The following is a 17,015-nucleotide window of genomic DNA, read 5'->3' on the forward strand; positions in this document are numbered from 1 at the left end:
AATAAAAAAGTTATTTTGCCAATAAATTGAAAGACATTTCAGGCATATATCAGTTGTGGAAACATGAAATATTGAAATTATGAAAGCAGATGTGGCTGGGCACACCCAGGCATCACAAATTGTAAAAAGAACCTTATTACTTACTGGCATTGACATAATAATCATTTATTTTTGGAAAGAGTAACTCTAATATAAGAAGGTGCTTAAAAAAAATTAATCTCAGCAAAGAAGTTTAAACGTTACTTGTCTTGGACTGGAAGTCTAATGTAATACTTAAGCAGATTTTTTTTTTTCTTTTTGGCATACCAGGACACAATGCATGTTCTTAGTGACAGTGTTACAAATGCAACTAGCAACTATCTGGCACACACCCAAATAATTATTAATAGAAAAATGGGTACACAAACTCTGGTGTGGATTACTATGCAGCAGCAAAAATCAATTAAATTAGATTAAACACAACATGGTTTAATTTAGAACACAGTGACAAGTAAAAGAACAAGTCATGGTTTTCATATAATTTTGTTTATATATCATTCAACACAACTAAACAGTGTATCATTTGGAATAAAATAGTGTGGTAGAAATATTCAGAAGAGTCAGGGTGATAAAAGACTTAACATAGTGATTAACTCAGAGAGAAAAGAAACTATATCAAAATTAGAAAAGATTGCAAGAGGGACTTTACATATAACTTTAATTTTGTCCCTTAAATTGATGTGCTTTATTGTATTATTAGACTTAATACTTTATATATCTGTTATAAACAATATATATCGACTCAATATTTAATAAGACATTGTATAAAACCCATAATTAATTAAAACTACAGGATCTGCAGGAGTGAACTGGTTTTGGGTGAAATGTGATAATTTCTAAACATCTTTTTTTTTTTTATTTTGACCCCAAATTTTGTTGCTATGGTCTTTTATTTTCTTTTAGGAAAAATTAATTTTGGGAAAATTTTAATCAATTTCTGAGTAATTTTTAATGTTTTGATAGTGACTTTGGGCTTTACATTCTATTGTATTGTGGTACAAAGATGTAAAGATATATTCTCTTCAAAATTTATTAATATCTTCCTCTTAGGTTAACAGGGGGTAAATTCTTTACATACTCTTGCAGGAGGCTGTTATGTTTGAATGCAATATATACTTTATAGATTTAAATGAAACATATTTCACATGATCTGCACCTGTACTTAATTTTTACATTCAGTTGAAACTGAGTGAAATGTCATAAGATTTTACATAAATGATGCTTTCATAAATTTCCAACATTTTGATTTTTGATACCTCCACATGAGCATGCCTGTTCTTCACCAAAGCACTGCTGCAAATTCCCCTTTCTTCATGCACCAACCATATCCAATTATTGTTATGAAAGCAGCAAACCTTTTAGTTTTGTCAATTTTGTCTCATTTCATTTGCTAATATTTGTTCTTTAGGGCTCCTACTGCATTCAATTTGTCGTGTGAATCCACAGTCTAAAAACATAGGACTATATCCTTCCTTCCATTTCGTAGTTTACTAAATTGTATTTTGAGTTATTGTGACTTGGATGTGCTGAGGTAAGCGTAACATCTTGCAATGTGAATCAGATTTAAATTCTCTCTCTCTTGCTCTCTGTCGCTGTCCTCTCTCATCCCTCATATTTTCTTCTTTATCTCTGTCCAGACTCAATTCCCACTAGACCCTGACTTGTATACTGATTGAGATGAGGTGTTCAAAGAAATATCAAATATGGCTTATTAATACTTATCCCAAACAAAATCTAAACACTTCCGTAAGACAAGCCTATCTCTTCAGTTAAGATTCCACCTGTAAAAATGAGAAAGAGGAAGACGTTTTCACAAGTTTTATGGTGTTGCCCTCTTCTCAGAAGTGATAAATGGCTGTCAGCTCAAGTGGAAAACATTGCACAAAACAAATAGAATTTAATTTTCTTCCTCTAACATAATATGTAGTATGCATAATCTATAACAAGGAACCTTCTCATGCAGAAAGTTAAAGTAGACCTACTATAGTCATTTACACATCTGGTGTCATTTTTCAATTAAAATTTAAAGTAAAAGACATTATGAAAAGACAAAATATTCTAAAATGTAAAAATAATCAATTAAACATAGCTAAATATAGACAACTGCTTGCTTTTTATTAAAAAGAGAGAAAAAAAAAAAAAACAGAGAAACCATATGCACATTCCAAAAAAAAACTATGCCTTCCTTCAATGACTTAAAATTCTGGCAGAACTAATGTGTCCCACTTGATGCTTACAGCTTACATATTGAGCACAAAATATTCACCGTATATTGACAAGCCTGCCATTTACTTCTCTGCTGAACAGCATATACAGCCTTTAACTAACCCTTCTCAGCTCTGAGGAACAAACTGCAAGAATCAGTCAATATTTTGTCATTTCAATATTACTACATTTGCCCACAAAATTCTGCATAGATGGAGATAAAAGCTCTACTACATGCAAAGAGGGCATTTTTTTCCCTTTACCACAAAATATTGATGAAGTGCTTTATTGAGGTGGAGATCTCATTAATTATTTGATTTTCAGAAAAAGAAGGCAGGAGGGAATGAGTGCCTGGCTAATACCATGATGTACCATCTTGAGACTTAAGATCTTTTTAATGTATTCATCAGGGGTGCATCTGAAAGGGGAAAGAGTGAGCTGAATGGGTCCATTAATTTAATTGAAGCAGCTCAGACAAGAGATAAAACATCCTAGCCTGCTTCTTTTCATACAGCATGAGCGCTGTAAGTAAACAGGCAGAGATCCAAACACACCAAAAAGAAATAAAGGTACATGAAGACTCTAGAGACTTCAAGGCCACAGAACATCAACAGATGCAGAGGTGAATTAACCCTGAAGAGGCCCTCTCTTCATGTACCACCGTGTCAGTGTTCTGTGGGCACAGCCTAGGCTTTATTGTGAAACTGAAGGACTTTGAGGTTACGTGTAAGTAATTTAGACTTCCTAAGAGAAAGTTGTCTTTGTTCCTTTTATTCCTCAAACTTCTGAGATGTAAACTCCATCTCCTGCTCTTGAAGGGCACAGATGGAAGAGGGAAAATGGACTTCAGCTGCTCTCAGAGCCAACTTTAAATGACACTGCTCTCTTTCAGCTATCTGGTTTTGCAATGTAGTAGTCAGAAAATTGTTTTAGACCCGAAGAGGTTGGAGCCTGTCAGGGCACTCAACATTTTTCTTTCGGTGGTCAGTATGATTGTACACAGCACATTAAGTGAGTCACTGACTGTGCACAAGAACACAAAAGAAGCAGGAGGATCTCCCAACTCAACACAACAAACTTGTCTACGCACCTTATATCAACTGAAAGAAAAACAATTAATGTGCATAATCAAGATTGAATTACATGCAGATAGCTATAAAGTCTTTGAACATCCTCCTTTAGCGGTAAAACCATAATGTGTACATTAAAAACTATTAGTGAATATCAAACTAAATACATTTCTGTACAAACTTTTGAAAAAAGTTGTATTTTAAAGTGTTGCCAAATAATTTTCCATGCGTAAAAATAAATAAACAATTTGCAACAGAAAGATCTTTTAGTCAAATTATATTCTATCCAATATTACAATATTGATGGCAATAATAAGCATGGTAAATAAAAATGTTTCTGTGTTTTAGCATGTAAATTTATGATGAATGACAAAATACAGATATCTTCCACAACAACAACTAGGATGTATTTTTAAGGCTATCTATCATGAAAAAAATTAATATCGATGTTCACAATTCAGTAAAAACAGTAGAAATCCTTTAAAAGTCATTTTAAGAAGTGGCATATAGTCTAGTAATCAAAGTAACTGAATTTTTTATATTATTCTTTATTAAAATGTCTAGGAGGCATTTCATTTTTCTTTTAATTTTCTTTTCTTTTTATTATTCAAATAAAAATGTTATATGCTTTCCATACATGGAAAACTCTTCTAACTTGTGAATCCATTTTTTTCAAATATAATTTTATGTGGATCGCCATTATAGAGAGCAGTTGAAAATAATATTTACTAACTATATAAATGTATGTGTTCAATGATATCACAACCAATTTTTATTAATAATTTTAGTTAATAATTTTTTATAGTTGAGTATATAAATTACATTCCAAATCACCAATATTAGTGGGAGGAAAAATAAGCTACTAAGATGTTTGTAGATTCCCTGAAATTGTGAAAGAATCTTGTCCCAGAAAAACAAGAGGAAAATAGTATTCATTCAATACCTTCCCAGAACAAGGGCAGTCTCACCTTCCAGATGATGAATGAAGCAGCTTTGTGAGAACAGTTTCAATCACTGAATAATTCTTGACTGATTTTATATCACCTCTTAATTTATCCAAATTGGTGGTTCCACCTAAGTTCAAGATTGTTTACATCCCTTTATGTTGCCTTGAGTCCCTGGAAGTTAGAAATTAGAGAACTTCTGTCAATGTATCTATACGGTGGCAAGTATTTAGCATTTATCTGGAGTTTCACTTAACAATGAAATACATGTAGTCTCATTAACATGGGCTTTTTGACTCATAAATCTAAGTTATTCAATTGGATTTTACCGGATACAATAAGCAGCTTAGTTTTGAATCATTAATTGGGATTCTATGTTATATGGTGCAATATATAAAATTTAATCATCCCAGTAAATGCTTTCTCCATTAATAATTATTTAAACAAACATTGACTACTTCCATATTATATTTAAAAATAAAGTTACATATCAGTTGTCTGATGACACCTTATAAATATTAGTGTCATAAATACATAAAACTATGACAACTTTAAGACTAGAAATAAGACTATAAATTATTTTCATTATTTGTACTGTCAATCCAGTTTGCTGCATACAGTGATTGGACCACTGCAATTATTGTTGTCTGAATAAATAGCCAAAATGTAATTTGCTTTGGACTTACTCTCAAGCTATTTGGCAAAACCCTTCCCAGATCATCAGTGTAATCAACATAATCAACAGCAATATTAGTTATAGAGGAAAACGGTAATTTAATTTAATGCTTGAAAATGTTATTATATTAGACATTGAACAAAAACGAATATAATGGTAAATAGTATAAAAGAGCATAGGTCTTAGAATCAGTCAACCTACAGTGAAAATGTAGCCAAACCACGTAGCATTTGTGTATCTCAGTTTCCTCATTTATAAAATTGGAATTATAATGGTAACACTAATACAATATAATATTATATTATGTTAGTGTTATTAGTGTTATCAATAATATTAGTGTTATTAATAATACCTATAGGGTTATTGTAAGAATTAAATGAGGTGAAATAAATGAAATATCCCAAGGACTATTTAGTAAATATTATTATTTTACATAATTATCACATACAATGGAATGTTGTTAACATTCCATTAGAAAAATGTGGTCAACATGAGAATAGTGACCAAAAATGGGTTTTTGATAACAGCATCATTTATCGAAACGAACTTTATTATTAATGTATGCAACCTCAGATATTTCCTAAGTTTTTGTGTGAAAAACAAAAAAATATTTAAAATATATCAGTTTCGAAAAGTATGTAGTTACAACCCATAATTCCTTTCTCCATCCCAATCTACTCCGATTTTGAGTATTTTTGTACTTTAACATACTGTATTCGTCCGTCTTCATGCTGCTGATAAAGACATACCATGTCCCTCCCACAACACGTAGGAATTCAAGATGAGATTTTCGTGGGGACACAGCAAAATTATATCACACACTATGTATACTAATTTTAATCAAGCATAACCTGAATGAAAATACTGTTAGAAGGTAAGTTAAAGTTCTTCCTCTCATGGATTTTGTGATGCTTATTACCACCATGATGGTTTCTGTGCACAAGTTACATTTCTTTCTAGATCAGAGGGTCATAGCGAACTCTTACACTGTTAAGTATCACCTACCCAATTTCTTGCCTCCATAAATTTTTAAGAGTATTTTTTGTAACCTAAATAATAACAGCTGAGGTCAATTAATTATTCTTTAAGATTTATAGGAAATTGCTTACAGGCATCTATCTCATGATTCATGGAAAGAAGCCCTTCCCAAGGTATCCATGAATTCAAGGGACTTAGATTCTCTGAATCACTTCTGTCTACAGTTAACATACTTCCTGAAATTTTGCTCCCTCTTACTTTTCTCCTCTGTTCCTCTTTTTTCTGTGTGGACCCAGATGGAGAATTTATTCATTTCTCTTGATTTCCATATAACCTGGCATTTCTTTTCCTTCACTATACACGTAAGGCTTTTTAGCTCTTGGCTTTTTGAAGATTTGGAGCAGCAATTGTTTATTTAGCAATTTATGACTCAAATGTGTTGCTTAAATTATTTCCGCTTAAATTCTATAGGAAACTTTTTGGTCTGTTTCTTCTATTGGCTCCAGCTTTTGGGATCAAAGTTTCACCACTTCTAGTTCCAACCTGCTTAACTTCTGTAAAAAAAAAAAAAAAAAAAAAAAAAAAAAAAAAAAAATATATATATATATATATATATATATATGATTTCTTTTCATATATATATATGTAATTTCTTCACTCTCTGCCTTACTCTTCAAAGACTGACCTTTGTACCTCTAAAAATCCTGTAATCAATAAATAATACAACTTTGAGCAAGATTAACAGAGGACTTCTAATTGCAAACTTTCTTTTTTATACTACCCATTTCCATAAACAAAAGAAATTTATGATGTAAATTTTTGCCCCTGCCAATCGGGTTATGTCACATTTTCTGTGGAATGTAGAATAGCTTTTCTAAAAACATAACTTTAAATGAACTTCATGACACACATGAAAGTAGAGAATTTAATATTTACATGCACTTTAGCATAATTGAGGAAGCATTTCAAAATGTGTCTTAAACACATCCTCTACTTATACCTGGAAGAAGATGCAGCTACCTATAGGGTCTCTCACAGATCCCCTAGATGGTCAATTGGATTATTAAATTTAAGTTTCCATGTAGATTGAAATGAAAAATAGGGTATAAATATGTGCACTCATTCTTCTTATTTTTACAACTATTCTGCTTTTCGAATTAATCCACTATGTGTGATCTGTGTTAGCCAGTTATAAATCCTACAAAACATGAAGTACTATAGGAAATGGTCAACAACAGAATATGTATTTCTCATCATTAATGTTACAATTTGTTTCAGGTGATAAGACTAATATGTTATAAAATTGATTTAATATAAAACAGAGTATGGTTCATAAATCTAATAAAGTGCAAAATTAGACTTAGATATTTAAGGTACTAGAGCCAAAGAAGGTTTCTTTAGTAAAGAAAAAAAAAAGTAGGCCACAGAATAATGTGTAGGATCTGGGATAGGGGAGTCAACATGGGTGAACCATGACTTAGGCATAATGGGAGACGTTGAGCAAGCTGGAGAGAAAAGAAGCCGTTCTCTATTATTTCAGTCAGACACGCTGGCTCTGCTTTTAAAGGTCTTAGGCTTTAAATTCCCAGAGTACATTTATTCTGTGCTTTCAATAAGATCTTTTAATACAATTACACTCATTCTTATAAACATTATATATTTTAAAATAAAGCAAAACTTTCATGAGTCTTACTGAACACACACACACTTATTCTCTGTGGTCTTTTAAATTCTGATTACATACTAAAATACTGACTTAAAAATTATTTTGTTATCATAACCATTTAGAAGGATGCATTGACAAATATTTTTATTTGAGTACATTTTATTGGCTACCAGGAAATAAATTTCTTTGATTTCATAGACTGTAACCTAAATTTATTTTAAAAAGCATTATGCCTAGTTTAGAAATGATTTTAGTACAGTAGATATTCCATCAATATATGCATTTCTCATTAAAGTATCTGATCAATTTTATGACCATGTAGTTAATTTTATGTATAGCTGTGTATGTGTAGTACAGAAGAGCAGAGTATTAGAGTGGCTAAGTGCAAAAACTTTGAAGAAAATCACGGTTTATTAGCTAAAGAAAGTGTTGAGCTTAAGGTATCTATTCAAATAATGATTCAAGTAGACAATTGGATGCATACTTCTAGAGCTCAGGGCTCAGGAGAAAGGTCTGGATTAAAAATAAAAATTTGGGATTTCTTTGCATGGAGATAGTGTTTAGAGTTATGAGTTTGGATACAATCGCCAGCGGAGTAAGAATGGAATTGAGGATTGAGCCCTTAGTCATATCAACATCAAAAGTTTGAAGAGAATAAGAGGAATGAGGAATAGAAGAATAAGCCTGAGAAAATAGAAGGAATAGAAAGAGGATGTTCTAGATACCAAGTGAAGAAAGTATAGCAAAGACGAGGTTAATGTCACCCATCTAAATATTTTTGGTAAGTACAGAAGAAGAATGGTGAGTGACCATTAGATTTAGCAACAGGAAATTAGGGATTTACAAAAGCAATTTGGGTAGTATATTTTTGGCAAAAATTTGATTTGATTAAGTTTGAGTGAAAGAGTGAAAATAAGTATAGAAACAAATTTCAAGGCAATAAAACTCTCTTTATTAAAGCCAAAGAAAGAAAACCACAGCCAGCAAATAATTACTCAAAGAATGAAACTCTAAATTACCATAATTAAAAATAAGAAATGAAATAGAGTTACCCTTTCTTAGCATTAGTATTTGATATCGTTCTTCAGTTTTAGCAAATACAATAAGAAAAATGAAATACTTAGCAAAATATAAGAAAATAATTATAAATTTAATTATCTGATATAATTATATACATTAAAAACCCAGAAGTTTCCAGTTGGAAAATTTACTAAATTAATGGGAAAATAATGCAAATTAATATGATGCAAGTATAAAAATTAAACATCTTTTCTACATTCTAGAAAAAAACACAAATGTAAACGGGAATAATGTCATTCACAGTAATTTCTAAAATTATAAGGTATGTAGAAATAATTTTAATAAAAATTACAGAAGGTATAATAAAAAGCTTTTTAAAAAGAATTTTATATATATATATATATATATATATATATATATAAAACAAATGGAAAGAAAGGTCATGCTCTTAGAAGAAAAACTTGGAAGGTAAACTCTTTTTCTGTAAGTTCAATTGAATTCATAATTATATGGCAATATTTTTAATTGAATAAATTTTTTAGATCATATATTAAGAAAAGTTTTCTAACAATTTTCAATGCAATCAAGAGAAAGCACAACTATGAAGTCTTTGCCTTTCCAAATAATACCATCAAGCTACTATAATTATTTAATTGGATACTGCCATAGCTTCTAGGAATAGAGAACGCATATAGGAATAGATCCCATTACATGTTAGACTATAACTGTAGTAAACGAATGCAAGAAAATTTAATATTTTCCTTTAAAAATCTAAGGCTAAAAGAAATGTTTATAACCAAATTTGGAAGCACTGATGCTATAAAAATGTATATACAACTAAAATGCGTGTATCTATGTGTGTGTGTGTGTGTGTGTGTGTGTGTGTGTGTGTATGGATGAATGGATATGCGCACATACAAATTGTATAGGGAAGTTTTGTAGGATAAAGGATAAAATTAATATATCCAGTACATAGGCAATAGATGTGAAGGGAAAGTGTAACATATGGAGAATTTCTGTAATAAACAAATAGCTCTTATAAATTGAAAAGCAAAAACAAAAACATCCAATCAAATATGAACAAATAAATAAGGAGGGATTTTACTAAAGAGTAAATCTAAATAGCCGACCAACATATTAAAAGCTATTCAAATACAATAGCAATCAGAGAAACACAAATTAAAGAAACATTAAGGATTGATTTATAAAAAGTTTAGAAGAAATCAAAGAGTTTTACAGGCAGAGATGTGATGAAACTTGGTGTTCTGATAAATTGTATAAGATGTGTGAATTTTTAGAGATCAAAGCCAATTTGTTAATATCTATTGCAGTTAAACACATAAATAATGCTTGACCTATCAATCTTTCTCCTGGGATTCTATCCCTGAGAAATAAAAACTTTTTGAACTCAAGGACAGTTGACAAGGATACGTATGATAATATTGTTTGTTATTTGTAGAGGTAAAAGTGGAATAAACACATCAAAAACAAATTTAAAAAGATTTAGGAAATATACAGAATGTTCATACTATAGAGTAGAATGCTGTCATAAATAATAAATTTCAGAGATGCTAGTTAATTTGCAATAATTTTTACTAGATATTGTTAAATGAGAAAAAAAACTCAGAATATATATATTAAACTTGGTTTTGAGGAATTAAGCATCTTGAAATGTCTGATTTGTGACTGTTATACTTTCTGATAGTTTGTTAAATTCAGCACTGGGATTCCTTTGACTATGAATTCTTTGGGTAGTCTCTTAGCAGTGCAAGTTTCTAAATTCTAGGACATTTATAAGCTAACACATTTTTAACACAAAGGTAGCGCTATCATTAATAAATTAGTGCCCTGCTTTGCTTCTAGGACAACCAAACACATGGGAATGAATTTTTTATATTACAGTTCTTTTTAACGGTTCTTCTTTTGCTTTCATTTAAAATAGGCCCAAAACACAGGACAGCTGACTCATTCCAAGAATATGTATCTAGAGACCTGGATTCTAATTGCCTTTCTACACTAAAAAGCTATACTATTTTTGCATTTATATGACAGGATCACTAATATTTAAGCTACATAATTTCACAAAACTTTGGGGAGAATTGCATCTCTAAGAGGGAGAAAAAGTGCCATATTAATGTTTGGTATAATTAATCATAATTAAAATGGTCTTAATTAGTCACCAAAAAAGCTAGAAAATACATTTTTATGCTGTGAGAGACATTTATTTTCAAGTAGTTGGTATTATAACATGCTATCAAAGGTGATTTTATATATGAAAAAGTGATCTTCATCCATATTTCACAATGTATTTTGTATGATAAACAAATTCTGTGTGATATTAGTGAGCTGTTATATAGGAGAGTAAAAGTTGTTTGTAATCAAATTTATTATAGTAAATTCTGGACAAATCCATATTAAAAAGCTGTCTTTCTCTTCGTAGAAAATTTTTGAATTTTTATCATTCTGGCACTTACTCTAACTTTTTCAGAAGGGACCCAGGATATACCGCTTTCCATACATGTTTGATGACCAAGTTTTTCCCCCAAGAATTTACAGGGTAGGCGTTTCTTTAATAGGAAATGTTTAATAGAGGAAATGTTAAGCAAGAGGTCACATTTTAAAAGTAGAAATTAAAGTAAAAAAGAACACGCAAACAAAGGAAGAACACAAAAAATATACTGACTCCAATATAATCACAAATCTATTTTCTCATTTAAAAATAATTATTTCTGCTAAACTTCACATATTAAATTTCAGTTTTTTAATGAAAAATTACTTGGGATTTTTTTAACCAACAGTCTTGTCAACGATATTTGTAAATATAACGAAGATAGGTAGTAGTTATTTAACATTTTTAACAAATTAACATTTTTTTAAATAGTCTTCTATCAGAAACATTTTTTCATAGTTTAATCAAAATACTTACAATGTATTATTTTATATTTTTCTTGTTCCGCAGAAATATTTAGTTTAGCAGATGTCATTATTTATGCCTCATTTATAATATAATCCAAGGTTCCACATAAAATTAAAATCTTTATTTTGAAAAGTACTTTTCAAAGATTAGGGGATGAAGCAAGAATTATAATATCGAAATAAAAAAGCAAGTGCATGCATGCTGGCAAATTTATCCCTTGGAGTTGTAACCACCCCTTAATTTTGGCATTTTACTTTCTGCTTTTCTGTCTTCTGCTGTCACTGTATATTTATATTTTACTGTTCTAATGGCATGGTGGGTGCTGAGAAGGTCAAGGATAGCAGTGATAAGAAAGATAATATAAAATAGGTCTTTCTCTACGTTAAACTGTGACAAGGTATATTAAAACCAGTCAGAAATAAAATTAATCAGAATTATGAAAACTTCAGTTTAAAAAGTACCTATTCAACAATCTTGCATGTTCTTCACGTGTACCCCCAAGCCTAAAATGCAATAAAAGAAAAAAAAAAAGCTCTTAAAGAATCTCAAATTTACAGAAAAAAAAAGAAATTTTTAATACAGTATGTTGAGTTGTTCAGGACTCATGGGATGATGGTGGAGGTTTGCTTTATAATGTAGTCTATACTTAAGGCCATAACATTTGGCTCTTTTGTTAGTAGACCAGGTATTAACAGAAAATCTTGACATATTCCTGGCATATTCTAAAAAGAAAAAAAACGTATTGTCATATGCAGAAAATTGAAACTAAACTCCTATCTTTTGTAGAGACGGGTTCTGTTTTGTAGATCTATCAACTAGAAAAAGTAACTCGAGACGGCATAAGACTTAAATATAAGACCTGAAAGCACAGAAATACTGCAAGAAAACCCAGAAAAAAATTCTTCTGGACATTGGTCTAGGTGAAGAACTCATAACTAAGACCTCAAAAGGACAAACAACAAAAGCAAAAATAGACAAATGGGACTAAATTAAACTAAAACGGTTCCATGCAACAAAAGAAATAATAAGCAGAATGAATAGAGGTATTGTAGAATGGGAGAAAATATTTAGCAAACTATACATGCAACAAAGGACTAATTTTCAGTGTTTGCCAGGAACTCAAACAACTCAACGCCAAGAACAAAAACCCACTGCTCGGTGAGGTGTTAGAGTATTGGTCAACTTGAGAGTTGGTATAAAGAATTTACCGGCAACAGTATAGGTTTGAGAAAGGAGAGTTTTATTAGAAAGAAAGAAAGCTGCAGAAGAGTACAGATGGGCACTGCACTCTTCTCAGCGAGAAGACTGAGCACATGGTAGATTTTTCCTTCAGGGTATTTATGTACCTTACAGGGAGGTTAAGGGTAATTTGGACCGTATTAGCCATGTAAGTCATAATAAATGATTACATTTGTAGTTATTTTGGTGCCTTAATGTCAGCAAGGTTTGCACAGTGAGTTTTGACATGACATTCTAGAGATGTATAGAAATTGTAGTTACTTATAAATGTTTAGGTGGGGAAAGGAATCTGGAACATGATGCCTGCTTTAGATAAAAGAGAAGTCTAATTACTTCTACTTTCCCCAGATAATGAGTTTTGCCTGGATGGCGTTTGATGATCACCAGGTGGTCTTTGGTTCCTTCTAAATTCCTCAGACAGGGAGTTTTGGTCTCCAGGGCCTGTTAAATGGTCATCAGGTGATTTTTCTTTCTTCATCCAAATATTCCCATTAAAGAATAGGAAGAGAACATGAACAAATAGAACATAACAATAAGAAATGGCCAACAAGCATATGAAAACATTCTCAACATCATTAATTATCAGAAAAATGCAAATTTAAACCACACAATGAGATCTTATCTTACACCAGTGAGAATGGCTATATAATAAAAAGTCAAAAAAAAGGAAAAAACAGATGATGAGGATGTGGAGAAAAGGGAATCATTGTATGCTGTTGGTAGAAATGTAAATTACTACAAGCTCTATGGAACACAGTATGGAGGTATTTTTTTTAAAAAAAAAAAAACCTAAAAATAGAACTACCATCCCATCAGCAATTCCACACGTGGGTATCTACTCAAAGGAAAATAAATCATGATATCAAAAAGCCACTTGCACTCGTAAGTTTATTATAGGACTATTCGCAATAGCAAAGAAACAGAATCAATCTAAATGTTCATCAATGGATGACTGGATAAAGAAAATGTGATACACACACACACACACACACACACACACACATACACACACACACACATACACAAACACACCCTCCCACACACACACACACACACAGAGCCGTAGTAGAATAAAATCACATCTTCTGTAACAGTGTGGATGGAACTGGAGGCCTTAAATTTATACAAAGAAAATATATTTTACAATGTATAGAGTTATGGTTCTTTAGTTTTTTTTTTGAAAAAGACACTTTACCTTAGCTAAATTGTTGTCTAGTAACATTTTCTCTTTGAGATATTGGTGGTTCCATATATGCACCAGAAAGGATTGAATATAATTATGCTCTTTGATTTCAATGCAAACTAAAAAGCAAATACCCTCATTTGTTTTTTAACAAATACAAACAAAAAATGTTTACATTAGTAAAATCTAAACGGTCCTTTAAAAATCTATTTGAATGAAACACAGTAAAGTAACTTTATTTTTTTTCTCTTTTTGGTTTCTACTTATATTTTATTTCCACATGTATATTACAGTTTCAGATACATAGTGGACATTCAAGAAATACGTACTCAAATAAATTCTACTTTAAATATATTACTTAACAGTCTTTGAACAAAAATTTTCTTCTTCACATTTGAGAAACTCTGTTGGTTAGCACCTGAAAATAAAAGTAGACTAAAAACTCATTGATTTGGAGAGTGAAAACACGCCTAACACAGTAAGTAAACAAAATATGCTGCTGTTCTTTTGTCCAGTCTTAAACTCATTTAGACATAGCATTTCATTTGTCACTGATACTCTCTGCTACTTAAGACCTTCCAGAAGCCCATAATAGAAGGGACTATTATGTCCAGCACCACTTACAAATGTTGCTTATTTGCTTCTGCTTTAAGTAGAAAGGACGGCTGGACAATCTACTTTCTACTTTTTATTTATTATTTTTTTATTATTATCTACTTTTTATTTATTATTATTTTTAGAAAGTATGGCTGGACAACGTACTTTCTACTTAAGGCAGAAGCAAATAAACAATATTTTAAGTGGGGTTAAAGTCCTGGTTGATGTTTAAGGCTAAAAAAATATTAAAGAAAAATTGTGTGGTAGTGAGTGTGGTAAGGCTGGAAAGGAAGAGATCTAGGGAAATATCTTATACACACTTACGGTGCTGATTCTAAGAACTTGTATCTTCCTCTGCCCCCATTCTGTTTTCAGTCTCCTTGCAGAACTCTTTCTTTGCTTCTTCCTCATGCTTAGAAAAGAGATAACTGAAAATAAGATCAAGACAATCTATTTCCAGCAGATGAAGAGGTTTAGGTTGCGAGTAAAAGTTTCCAGCAACATTATAGCTAAAAGAGACACTGCAAATATCTTGTCCAAACTCTGTTTACTACAAATGTCTAACATTTACTGAAGACCACCTATGTATTAGGCAGTCTGTGCCTTTTATTTTTAGATTACTCATCCCAAATTTAATTTCACATGCTCCCTTTGAGTTTCTACTACTAAACACAATTTCTTTTTCTTCATATATATAAATATATTAATTATATATAATTATATATAATTAATATATTTATTAATATATTAATATATTACTTTAGGTTCTGGGGTACATGTGCAGATCATGCAGGATTGTTGCATAGGTACATTCATGGCAATGTGGTTTGCTGCCTCCATCCCCCGTCACCTATACTGGCATTTCTCCCCATGTAATTCCTCCCCAACCTCCCTAACCCCTCTGTCCTTCCCCTAGTCCCCCCCGCCAACAGACCCTAGTGTGTGATGTTCCTCTCCCGGTGTCCATGTGTTCTCACTGTTCAACATCTGCCTATGAGTGATAACATGCAGTGTTTGATTTTCTGTTCTTATGTCAGTTTGCTGAGAATGATGGTTTCCAGATTCATCCATGTCTCTACAAAGGACACAAACTCATCATTTTCTATGGCTGCATAGTATTCCATGGTGTATATGTGCCACATTTTCCTTGTCCAGTCTGTCATTAATGGGCATTTGGGTTGGTTCCAGGTCTTTGCTATTGTAAACAGTGCCACAATGAACGTACATGTGCATGTGTCTTCATAATAGAACAATTTATAATCCTTTGGAATATATACCCAGCGATGGGATTGCTGGATTAAATGGAATTTCTATTTCTAGATCCTTGAGGAATCACCAAACTGTCTTCCACAATGGTTGAACTAATTTGCAATCCCACCAACAGTGTAAAAGTGTTCCTATTTCTTCATATCCTCTCCACCATCTGTTGTCTCCAAATTTTTTAATGATTGCCATTCTAACTGGCATGAGATGGTATCTCAATGAGGTTTTGATTTGTGTTTCTCTAAAGACCAGTGATGATGAGCACTTTTTCATATGTTTGTTGGCCTCATTTATGTCTTCTTTTGAAAAGTGTCTGTTCATGTACTTCACTCACCTTTGAAAGGGTTTGTTTTTTTTCTTGTAAATCTGATTTAGTTCTTCGTAGATTTTAGTTATTAGCCCTTTGTCAGATGGGTAGATTGCAAAATTTTTTTCCCATTCTGTTGGTTGCCGGTTGACTCTGATGATTGTTTCTTTTGCTGTACAGAAGCTCTGGAGTTTAATTAGATCCCATTTATCTATCTCGGCTTTTGTTGCCAATGCTTTTGATGTTTAAGTCATGAAGTCCTTGCCTATGCCTATGTCCTGAATTGTTTTGCTTAGGTTTTCTTCCAGGGTTTTTATGGTGTTAGGTGTTATGTTTAAGTCTTTAATCCATCTGGAGTTAATTTTAGTGTAAGATGTCAGGAAGGGGTCCAGTTTCCGTTTTCTGCACATGGCTAGCCAGTTATCCAACACCATTTCTTAAACAGTGAATCCTTTCCCTATTGCTTATTTTTGTCAAGTTTGTCAAAGATCAGATGATTGCAGATGTGTGGTGTTGCCTCCAAGGCCTCTGTTCTGTTCCATTGGTTTATATCTCTCTTTTGGTACCAGTACCATGCTGTTTTGATTACTGTAGCCTGTAGTATAGTTTGAAGTCAGGTAGTGTGATGCCTCCAGCTTTGTTCTTTTTGCTTAGGATTGTCTTGGCTAGGTGGGCTCCCTTCTCATTCCATATGAAGTTTAAAGTGTTTTTTTTTCCAGTTCTCTGTAGAGGATCATAGGTAGCTTGATGGGGATAACATTGAATCTATAAATTACTTTAGGCAGTATGGCCATTTTCACAATACTAATTCTTCCTAACCATGAGCATGGAATGTTTTTCCATCTGTTTGTGTCCTCTCTTATTTCCTCGAGCAGTGGTTTGCAGTTCTCCTTCAAGAGGTCCTTTACATC

Source organism: Saimiri boliviensis, chromosome 1 (assembly GCF_048565385.1).
Source record: "Saimiri boliviensis isolate mSaiBol1 chromosome 1, mSaiBol1.pri, whole genome shotgun sequence".
Classification (NCBI taxonomy): domain Eukaryota; kingdom Metazoa; phylum Chordata; class Mammalia; order Primates; family Cebidae; genus Saimiri; species Saimiri boliviensis.